The sequence below is a fragment of the Alligator sinensis genome, unplaced genomic scaffold (genome assembly GCF_000455745.1).
Source record: "Alligator sinensis unplaced genomic scaffold, ASM45574v1 scaffold165_1, whole genome shotgun sequence".
In the NCBI taxonomy this organism is placed as follows: domain Eukaryota; kingdom Metazoa; phylum Chordata; order Crocodylia; family Alligatoridae; genus Alligator; species Alligator sinensis.
This window is the reverse complement of record NW_005842054.1, coordinates 921,581-932,519: the sequence shown is the minus strand read 5'-3', so window position 1 is coordinate 932,519 and position 10,939 is coordinate 921,581. Positions and strand designations below refer to the sequence as shown.

Here is a 10,939-nt window from a genome sequence, read left to right as displayed (position 1 = left end):
TCCCTACACTCCTTGATTTTCTTATCACATATTGCCTTGCATTTATACATTAAGCATGTAGCTGTGCTGTGCAACTTCAAATCCAAGATTGCAAAAGTCTTTCTAACATTAGGATTTACAAGATGAAACACCTTTATTTTTTTATTGGATGGTAGACTATCCATTTCTAACCCTGTGTGCCATCTCAACCATAAAGGCAATATATGACAGCACTTTCCCTATGACCCAAGGAGAGGTATATAGAAAGCAGTTTTAATATCCAGGCTGGAATTTTCAAAGAAGCTTAAGTGATTGAGGCACCCCAAACCTGGTGATAATCACTGAAATATTGACATGATGCTGCTTTAAGCTACTTCATTGGCCATACAATATGCCACCAAAGTCATACCAGTGTGTTAACTACAGGGAAAAATGCTGCTTTTAGGGCAGTCATTTTTGTGTATGTTGAAAGAAAGAAAAAAGATGCAACATACTGATGTTACAAATTATTAGTTTATTAAATTATCTTCCATATTTATCCAGTCTTACTATGCTAATCATATCACAGGTCATATTCTTATTTCATATCATTACATTATATGTAATCAAGAAACTATTGTGTGATTATCAGTATTCACAGATATTATGCTATTCTGGCCATGTTTTGTGAAGTTTTTCTGCTATTTATTTACAGTGGTGCTTTCTTCAGGCTGAACAGGAGTGTCTCTTAGGGCAGGAACTATACAAAGTGATTCCTCATTGAAATCCAGAAGGTACCAGCTGCTTGAATGAGGAATGGTAGAGAGAGATGAGTGTTTAACCATTGTTTTACACGCTCCTATTCTTGCACTCAGGAAGTGGAGTATGCTACAGAGCTGTCATGGCAGCATGTGCTACACAGGCATACATTTAACTTTCAATACAAAATATAAATGGCTGTACTGTTTGTTGGAACTGTGAAGAAAATCATGAAATAAAGACTGAACACTTAATCTGAGATGTTTATTTATAGATGACAGCCTTGAAATCAGTGTCTCCCCTTTGTTCTGGAAATGGGAACGGTAACATTTTCTAGGTATCTCATGTTACGTTTCCACTTATATTATTAACATTAACTGTCAAAACACTGAAGCCTTGGTCTTTTAATGTAACTTATGCAGCACCTCACAAGGCTGCAACCTCTAGGAGACAGTAGAAGCAGGACAGCTTAGGAGTTTAGAGAAAAGGATACTTTCAATAAATTAAATGTTATTGGTCCATTAAGGAAAGGTGGGAGAGAACGTACTAGTTGTCAGCGCCTTATTTAAGGATATCAGTGGCCACAGCAGTCAAATCCTATAAACCTTATTCAAACTAAATTCCTTATTTCATGGATAGTTCTACATTCCCAACTGGCACTGCCTGTGTAGTAAAGCATTACTCAGTGGGTGCGTCTACACGAGACACTTAATGCACAGTAGAATTAGTCTACTGCACATTAAGCATCATAAAAAGACCATGCGCCATTGCTACTGTGCATTAGCACCGGCTATTTTACATTTATGTAGTACCTCTTGGTCTGATTCCTTCAAGGCAATTACCTTCACATTTTTGCCATATTCCCTGCCTCAGGGCATCTCCATTAGTGTAGCCATGATCCCAGTGTAAATACACAGGTAAAACATGACAGTTAAACCACCGCCTCCCCTCTTCCTCCCCCTCCCAAAAAACCCCAAAATAAACATTTCTTTCAACACTGGCATGCAGGACAGAAAAGGAAAACCAGAAATCCAAACAAGGAAAATCCAAAGAAAACAAAAGTAAAGCCCTTGAAGAACTACAAAGTGAAATAGCAAAAGGGAGCAGTATATCATCCAGTCACCTAGGTGCCTTTATGGATAGCATAATGAAATCACTGAACAATGCACAGTGATGAGCAGAACAAAAAAACCCACCAAAACAAGAGAGTATATTTAAAGAATAGCATCTTCAGGGGCTGTCAAGCTATCAGGATGGACCTGGCTAGGGTGAGGAAGAAGAGTCACAGAATTTGTGATTTTCTGAATGGGCCACTAGCAGCATGGGCATGGATCTCAAGTGAAGCAATCACAGGCTTCTCTAAATGATAATAGAAGCTGGACTTCAGGGACATTTTTACACATACTCTGGGAGTGCAGTAGGGCTTTAATTAGAGTGGCTCTGTAAGCTGCTCTAGTTAAAGCACCTGCAGTGGCTTGTGTATCTGTGTCCCCATGCTTCAAAATGGTGGCTGGAGTGCTTTAGCTAAAGCTCATCAAAGAAACTTTAGTAAAAGCACCCCCGCTGCCATTTTGAAGCTTGGGGATGCTGATACGTGACGCGGAGGCTGGCTGGAAGATGCTAATTAACACACTCCACCAGATTTGTTAAACTCAGCCAAGTCTGTTCTGATGTGCTGTAATTATAGCACATTGGAGCAGCCTCCCAGCTCATGTGCAGGTACCCCAGGTGCCTGAAGAATCAAAGGCGTATAAAAGCAACTTAAAGTAGCCTTTGCCCTTTCCTCTTCTCCTGTACTAAGTGCAGCTCAGTGGGGTAATAGGTCTGGCCCAATAGACATAAGTAATCTTTATTCTCTCATAGTTCTTCTTTTTGGAAGTAAAGAGTAGGTTAAATATGCCCAAAAGTTTAAAAAAAAAAAAAAAGATATGCACATGCAACTCCATGAGTACGTGTGAATACTGGAATACTGGCCTAACTCTTTAAATGGGAGACTTAATTATATTGCCAGACTGCACACCTCTTTATCATATCTGACTTATCTATTCAACATAACTGATAACAAGGATAAACCATTTTGCAGTGTCTACATACATTCGTACACTTGGATTATGATGTCTGGAACTCGACACCGCTTTGTACTGTGATGTTGAGTTCAGGGTCAGTGTGAAATGTAATCAAACCAATTCCTGTCTAACCTCAGTCTAGCCACCTTGATGTATTAAACACACAGCAGAACCTGGACATTTTATTAAGGTTGTTCAAATGGTTTATTACAATGAGACTGTGGGCCAGTTTTCAACTTCATGCATGACACTTTTAGCTGCTTTTATGACGCAAACCAGCTATAATGTCAACCTAAGCGTGCTCTAAGATCTCAAGGACTGGCTTAGTTCGTGACTCTTAACTTGAAAAGGAAGGAAATGTAAGGGTGATATAAAGCTACAAGCTATAAATGGTTAATCCTATACGTTATTTGCATTACAGAAATGGCCAATGTTATTACTATGAACTGCTACAATCCAGATTCTAAAGTGGAATTCCAAGTTAGCAGCCCCTTATATGTAACTTTCATTATGATGCTGTGTACAGCGACTCAGCGTGGGGAGTAAATGCCAGAAGGGAATGCAATTTATTAATGCCTGGTCCTGATTGCTTAAGTCTCTTACACAGCAATGGCATGAATACTTTTGACAGCAAAGTTCCTTACAGCACCAGATTCTCAGCTGGTGCCAACTGGCTGTATTCACATCCATGAAGTGACATTGATTTACATCATCTAAGAATCTGGCTATGAATAAATACAAGATTTTACAAAAGCCTTTTTTATGCCTTTTAATCTGATTCTTTAAAAAAGAAAAGCCTGTGACTATGTCAGGCATTCTAGTAACATAGATGGGAGAAGACTGTGTGGTCCAGTGTAAGATGAGGTCTGAGACAGGTAAGTAGTACTCAGGTAACATGGGCTGGGGAAAGGTGGCTATTGAGCTGTCTGTTGCTTCCTGATTGTTGCTGAGCTCCCTTAGTTCAAAATATTCTCCTGACCTCTAGCTGAACTATTCTCATTAACAAGGAATTTGTCATCCCAAAGTACTCTATGCAAAAAAGTGTGTACTGTATGCTGGTAACATAATAATTCAGTGTTCATGGAGTGTTATTTTTTCTGAATGTGTTTAATGAGTTGATGAAAAATATAGATATGGTATCTAACATGGTGCTGGCTCCCTAGATGTCAGTGGAATTGTGCTTTCTTACACTGCTGATGAATTTGGCTCCATTGTGTTCCTGTAGGCAAATTTGCTGGCATATTTCTGTATTGCCATGGTTTTATTTAACATTTTAGTACTGTGAATAATATTGCATTTCTTTATGCAGAGTGCATGCAGTATTTTGTCTTAGAGTAGAGAACTCAGATGAAAGTGTGCTGTGGAATTCATTTTGATCTCAGAAATTGTCTGTAGCGGCTTGATCTGACTGTGCAAATTATTTCTAGGGGCTTAACAGTATTTGATGCATCATGCAGACTCTTTCTTTTGGCATCAGCTTTTGCATTATTTAGGCCTGAATGTATCTTGCTGGTTTAACTTCACAATATGGGCTCACTCTTGGTTCCTTCAAACCCAAATATTCTCCTGGCTTTAGGCTGAATTATTTTTGTTAAAAAAAATAAGTCATTCTGATTTATTTTATGTAAAGCCAGGGTACACTGCATGCTGCTAGCACAGGAGCGGGCAATTATTTTGGGCAGAGGGCCGCTTACTGAGTTTTGGCAAGTCATTGAGGGCCACATGATAGGCAGCCAGAGGCAGATAAATATTAATTTCTAAATTTTTTAGGGGCCCTGCTGGCCAGATAAAATGGCCTGGCGGGCTGCATCCAGCCCCCGGGCCGCATTTTGCCCACCCCTGTGTTAGCATAACATACAACTTTCATAGGATGTTTCTAAAAATATAAACATTCAGGCTAAACTAACATATAAACATTATGTTAAGGGGCAATACAGACGTATACCCTATAGCAGGAGGATAGCCAACCTGCAGCACATGTGCCACAGAGGTATGGGCAGCTTCTGTGTGGCACATGGCAGATTGGGAGGTAGCAAGCCATGAAGTGGCAGATGGTACCAGGAGCAGAGAAAGCAAAGCAGTAAATTAGGCAGCGAGCAGCATAGGTGGTGGAAGGCTGGGGCTAATGGGGCTTTGCCCCCCCAAATTAATTTTGTGGTGGCTGAGGATAGCAGTAGCACCCAGCGCTGCTTGGCATACACCCAGGCCAACACCTCACACATGGTCAGCTCCACACGGCTCCACTGTTCCAGCACCACCACCACACCCACCACTGCAGCACTGTGCTCAGTGCCCCTGCTGTTTGCTCCTCCACTGCCACATACAGCACCATTGCACGCCAGCCCAGCAATGGCCCTGTAGGAGGGAGGGATGGGGGTCAGCCCCCCCAATAATATTTTCTCCCCCCACCTATGGGGAGCAGAAAACAGAGCATCCCAAAGCAGAGTAGCATATTGGACAGGGCAAAGAAGACCAGTGTGGCACTCAGAGAAGGCATGGGGTCTGATTTGGGGCATACCTGCCAAAAAACTTGGCTCCCACTTCCGTATAGCACAGGAAGCAATGGGCATTTTCAGCCTCTTATAGCTCTCCCATTAATTGGGATAGTGAAGGTGTAATTTGCTATACCCATGTAAGGGTTACCACATATTAGCCTCTATGACTGCTAGTAGATGTGAAAAAAACCGTGTTTTACTTTAAACTCAGCATGCCCCCATGCTGAGCCCTCCACATGCCCAGAAGAGGCAGCATCTTAGTTGGACCCAGCTTGCCCAACGTCTGTCTAGGTCGGGCACATTACAGGGGGGGCGGGAGGCTGGCCCTTTTACCTAATAGCTGATTGAATTAGCTATTAGATAAAAGGGCCCAAAAGCCCCACTGAAGTACCCATTCTATACAGATGCTGTGGAACCGGGTCCAGCTAACATGCTGCTGCTTCTGGTAAAGCACAGACTTTTGTGTTTTTTCACATCTGTCATCAATGTATGTAGCTAAACAGCTCTGTGAATTGTCATGTTGTAGGGAGTTATGGCTCTTTCCATAACAAGTTGGTTCCAATATACTCTGAAGTGGTGGTATAGAGGATATGTAACCCCTGCACTCCCCTGAGTCAAGAGACAAGATAAAAAAGAGTGAGCATGAAGGGGAAAGGGGGAGGAGAAGATTCCTGTGAATTCTCTTTCATGCACACAAAATCAAATGCCACAAACTAGCCCTCAGTGGTTATCAGAGCTATTTACTATCATTAGAGAGGAGATAAATAGTGAATGAGGCTGTCATTGATTCACTTGGGGTTTGTTGCTTCTACCCGTACTCACACAGAGTTTTACCCTAGACAGTGGGGACATCTACATGAGATGCTTACCGTGGAGTTGTTTAATTAGCTCTTCAGCAAAGCATCACCTTCTACACATACAGAGCTATAAGACCAGAATAAATTAATTAACTCCACTCTAGGTTAGTACTGCCTGACACAAGTACTATCCTACAGCAGTTATTTACTCCACTGCAACGCACTTGTAGATGGTGACTGAGGCTGGCTGGGACACAAGGGTGCCACAGTGCGGGTGCTGCCTGCTGACTAGCCCTGCATTGTAGCACCCTTGTGCCTCCCCCACTCCCCTGCAGCACAGTGAGCCAGGAGGGAGCAGCTCCAAGAGAGAGCAGTTTATTGTGTTGCACTAATTTCTCGTGTAGATGCACCCACTGTGTAGTTTCATTCACTCCACAGACCACTCTGCAGTCCTCACAGATCTCTTACAGATCTGTAAGATCCCTTACGAAGGATTTAGATATTTTACTGATTTTGGACTTGGGCTGCTCTGGGCACTAGTATTGCTTGAGAGATATTTTGTTCCTCATAATATAAAATGATACCTAGATGAAATGAGTATATAGAAATGCCACCCCCCAAATCAGACAAGATCTTGAAATATTCCTTTGGGGCTGGATAAACCATTCAAGTTATTATGAAGACTCCCATTGATTTCAGTGGAAGAAATGAGAAAAACAGTAGAAAGTCTCCCTGGAATGATAAGGACCCGTAGATGAGAGGAACAGAAATAAGCATTTCCTTGGACTTTTGCTGTAAATGATATGCAGTGCCACGTCAACATGATAGAGTGAAACTTATCAAATTAAAGTTAATGATCCAGCACATTATCAAATTAAATGAATGTAGAGGGAGACACTCCCCCCGCCTAGTTTAACTCGTTGCACAGCTCTCACCCTTCCTTTCTAACCCCATTTAAATCCACTATCTAGTCAGGAAAAGAAAAGGAATTTTTTGTTTTGTTTTGTTTTTTGCCTAAAGGTTCATATACACAAATCTTTGTCAGCCACTTGACACTAATTAATTTTCTTTTTCATAGTTCACCAATTGTTGGTATGGAGTTTCATCAAAATTCCAGAACTCTATCAATCTTTCTTATCTCAATTTGTAAACATGAAAGCATAAGCTTTGCTGAAAATGTATTCTGCATCCATTATCAGCAACCAGTTAAGCGAACAGCCTTTTGTACAGTCCGTGCAATACGTGTTGGGAGAAAAGCGCTCATTTCATTATGTCTCTGTAATGTCTCAAGCAAAGTATAGAATTCACCCTTGTCATGTCCCAATCCCTAGCTAATAAACTGAGTAGAAATAATGAAGATAAAAATACTTTGACAAAGATTCAGTATACCCAAACACTGAATAAACAATGAACAGTCATTGGCATTACTTCTGGTAGGGTTATTATAGTACTGACAACCTTATTGTTCGTGGCTATTGCAAGTAGCGCTTTCTTTAGGCTACACATAGAAATACAGTAAATGATCACCTATTTTGGAAGACCTACAGGATTACATCTGGCAGCTGGGATTAAAAATACCAGAACAACTGTAGGATAAACTAAAGAATGAACAACATTAACAGAGTGAACAGGGAACAAAATTCAGCTATGGACTTTGGCATTTCAGTGATAGGATAAAAGGGGTTAAAAACTCAAGGGTTCGAACTGTCCTTAAATAATTCAATCTATGTCCTTTCAGCAGATGTCTGATCCATTAAATATTCACTAGCACTTTGAAGGTTGGAATGGGTATCTTATCTCAAATTATAACAATTCCTTTTAATGTCACTATTATGTTAATTTCTATCATGTTATTTCAAGTTATTTGCTGCATACCGAGCTGGGGTGTATTAATAGTATAGATGATTCTCAGTTTGTTAGGATGTTGATGATGCAATGTGAGGAAAATTAGCAGTTCTGCACAAGATCCACACAACATCCTGATTTCAAAATGGGGAAATAAATGGAGAGGTTAAATGAATGCCCAAGAGCATACAAAAGTCCAGAAAAGAGCCAAGTTGAGAGAGAGAGAGAGAGAGAGAGAGAGAGAGAGAGAGAGAGTCCCCACTTTGATTCCTGCTCCATCCAAAGTTTAAAACCAACTGCCTGGACATGGCAGCAGCACCTCTACTCAGACAGTGCTGAGGGAGTCCACTGACTTCACGGCTAATTGCAGTCTACCTGATCCCTTCTAAACTCTTCATTCCACAGGAGTTAATGACCTTCTCTTCTTTTTAATGGCCTTGATGTTACACCAATTGAGCTAGCCTTTGTTGTGCAGTTCTTCTGTCTGTTATTTGCTCCTAATAATGCAGATTTATTTTTAACTCATTCCAGTGAAGGTTTATTGTTTTTGCATCAATCTTAGATGGAATAATATAGCCCCAAGCTCCTAGCATAGTAGTAAAGCTTCTAGTATATTTTTAACTGGAGAAAAATGTGTTGTTTTATATGTGATGATGCACTTCACCATCTGCACCTCCTTTACAACATTCTAGATCCGCCAGAGGTGATATACCCAAAAGGTCTGTTGTAATGACTGAGGACAACATGCATAGGTGCCAACTTTTATTTTTGCTGGGAGAGGGAGGGGGCTAAGATGATGGATGTATGGAAAGTTTTACACATTTCAGATGTTTCAGGTGACAGCCCTCTTCCCAAGGGGAGCCGGGGCCTTCAGACCCCCATGTACTCAGCACCCACGACAACATGAGCACAGAAATATTATCTGTGACAAAATGAAGAGCAGCAGAAAAGTAGAAATAACTCTATTTTACTGTCAGTACTAAAAAGAGGCAAATATAGGCCTCCCAATTTTAAATAGGAAAACTGAACTGTTTTGGCATGATCTCACTGCATAAGACACTGCTATGGCGTGATAGATCAGAAGTACTAAACAAGTAATTTTAAATCAAGGTCCAGGGGCAACCCAAGGTACCATGAGATACTTTTAAGGGTGCTATAGGGCACCATGCAGTATTATTACTGTTTAGTATCACCTATACATGATTCATAAAATTAATCCAGATTTCAAATAGGAGTCCATAACATCAAAAACATTCTGACCTGCTGCAGTCTTTCTGAGTTCTTTGCAACAGAAGAATTCCTCTTATTATTTTTCCATCATCATGAAATGGGTGAAAGCTAATAGTTAGCATTTTCCAAGAGGTGCCTTGAGTCTAAAAATATTGAGAACCACTGGGCTAAACATAGAGCAAACAAAAGCAAATAGCTACTGGCTTAGACAACATAGAACCAAATAGTAATATATGTTGGGGAGACATGTAATTGTGTGAGTAAAACAGATGTTTTCCACTTGAAGAATGTTACATTATGCCTCTTTTTCAGTCTTAAAAAAATTATTAACCATTAACATCTGGGCTGAGTGACCACTTTATAAATCACTGTGAACATTTTAGCTGGCCAATTTCTGCTTCTTTGTATCTGTGAATTATCTAGAAAGAGATGTTGATTTGCATGATTTTGTTTGGAAATAAGTATCTACTGATGAATGGAAGGAATGTTTCCATAACTGATTGTGACTGATCTTTTGGACTAGGGACAGAAGTTACACATAAACCAGTTTAAGTGATCAGAAACTGGTTTAAACTTGTAACAGAACATACATTCAATGCACATAAATCAGTTTCAAAATGACTAAAACTGGTTTAAGATAAACCTGGTTAAATGTAGTATCAGACTGAACTGATTTGGCTCAAACCAGTTTATGCAACTTCTGTCCCAGACCCCGTCCTGGTTTAAGTTAAACCAGAGTCCCTCAGCATCCCAGCATGCTTTTCAGCCCTGGGCTAGGCTGTGCTCTCTGCTCCAGACAGCAGAGCTGGCCCCACCCCTCCACTCTCTAGTGAAAGCAGGGGCAGGGCATGGCCAGACACCAGCTGACATGACCCCTGAGGCAAAGGGAGCAAGGTGGGGGCTTATTTCCCCCTCCATCCCCTCTCCCACTGGGAGACTGCAGCCGAGGTCTGCCTGGCTGGGGTGTAGCACCTCCTGTCAGGCCCCCCATCCACAGCCTGAAGAAAACAGAGAAGGGGAAAGGGATATAAACTCCCCCTCATTCCCCTATCCCACCAGGAGCCCTGGTCCACCTGGCCAGGGCAGAGCAGCCCCTGTTAGTCATTCCCCTTCACCCCACTCCAGTGGCAGAGGAGGGAGCATAGCCAGAGCCAGCTGGCATTGCCCTGCCACCTGCCTGCCTCACCAGCGGCTGGGGCTGGGGCTGTGGGGCTGAGCCCGGCTGGCCTGCAGGTGCTGCTGAATGGACATGGAGGGGCCAGGCCCTTCCCAGTGGGCTGCAGCTTGGGCTGGGGTCACAGGGGCTGCATGGCCAGATTGCTCCTGTGTCCCTGCACCCAGGCCAGGTGGGGCTGTCATGGAGCTGCAGCTGGCTGGGAAAGGCCCTTCCTAGTGGCTGTTGCCCTGTGACAGTCTGGCCCAACAGCAAGGGGGGAGGGGCTGACCGGCAAGCAGGCTGCCCAGATGGCTCAGAGGCACCAGGGGGCCCCAATCCCAGCAGCTGCCCATTGCAGCCACCACCAGGCCCCTTGTCCTTGCACTTGGCAGCTGCAGCCACATCACAATCTTCGGGCTGGCCAGGGCCATGTGGGCTGTTCTCCCCTCTCTTGTCCCCAGCTGCCGCTCTTTGAGCTAAGCAGAGGGGATGGAAGGCAGCTGGAGCTGGAGCCACAGCTCCATACCCTGGGCAGAACCTGTGGGGCTGAAGCTTCCCCCACCCCAAGCAGCACTGCCTGGGGTGGCAGGACCAGGAGCTGCAGATGGAAGTGAGGGAAGCAAAAGAGCTCTG

The 10,939-nt window shown here is 42.7% G+C and overlaps 1 protein-coding gene across 1 annotated transcript in view; it reads left to right on the top strand.

Moving 5' to 3' along the window:
- FSHB (follicle stimulating hormone subunit beta) overlaps positions 1-971 on the top strand; it is a gene marked incomplete at its 5' end in the record, with an annotated part of 14,106 nt that extends 13,135 nt beyond the window's left edge. Inside the window, 1 exon segment of the mRNA XM_006022924.2 lies at positions 674-971.
- Positions 972-10,939: the final 9,968 nt, after the last annotated feature.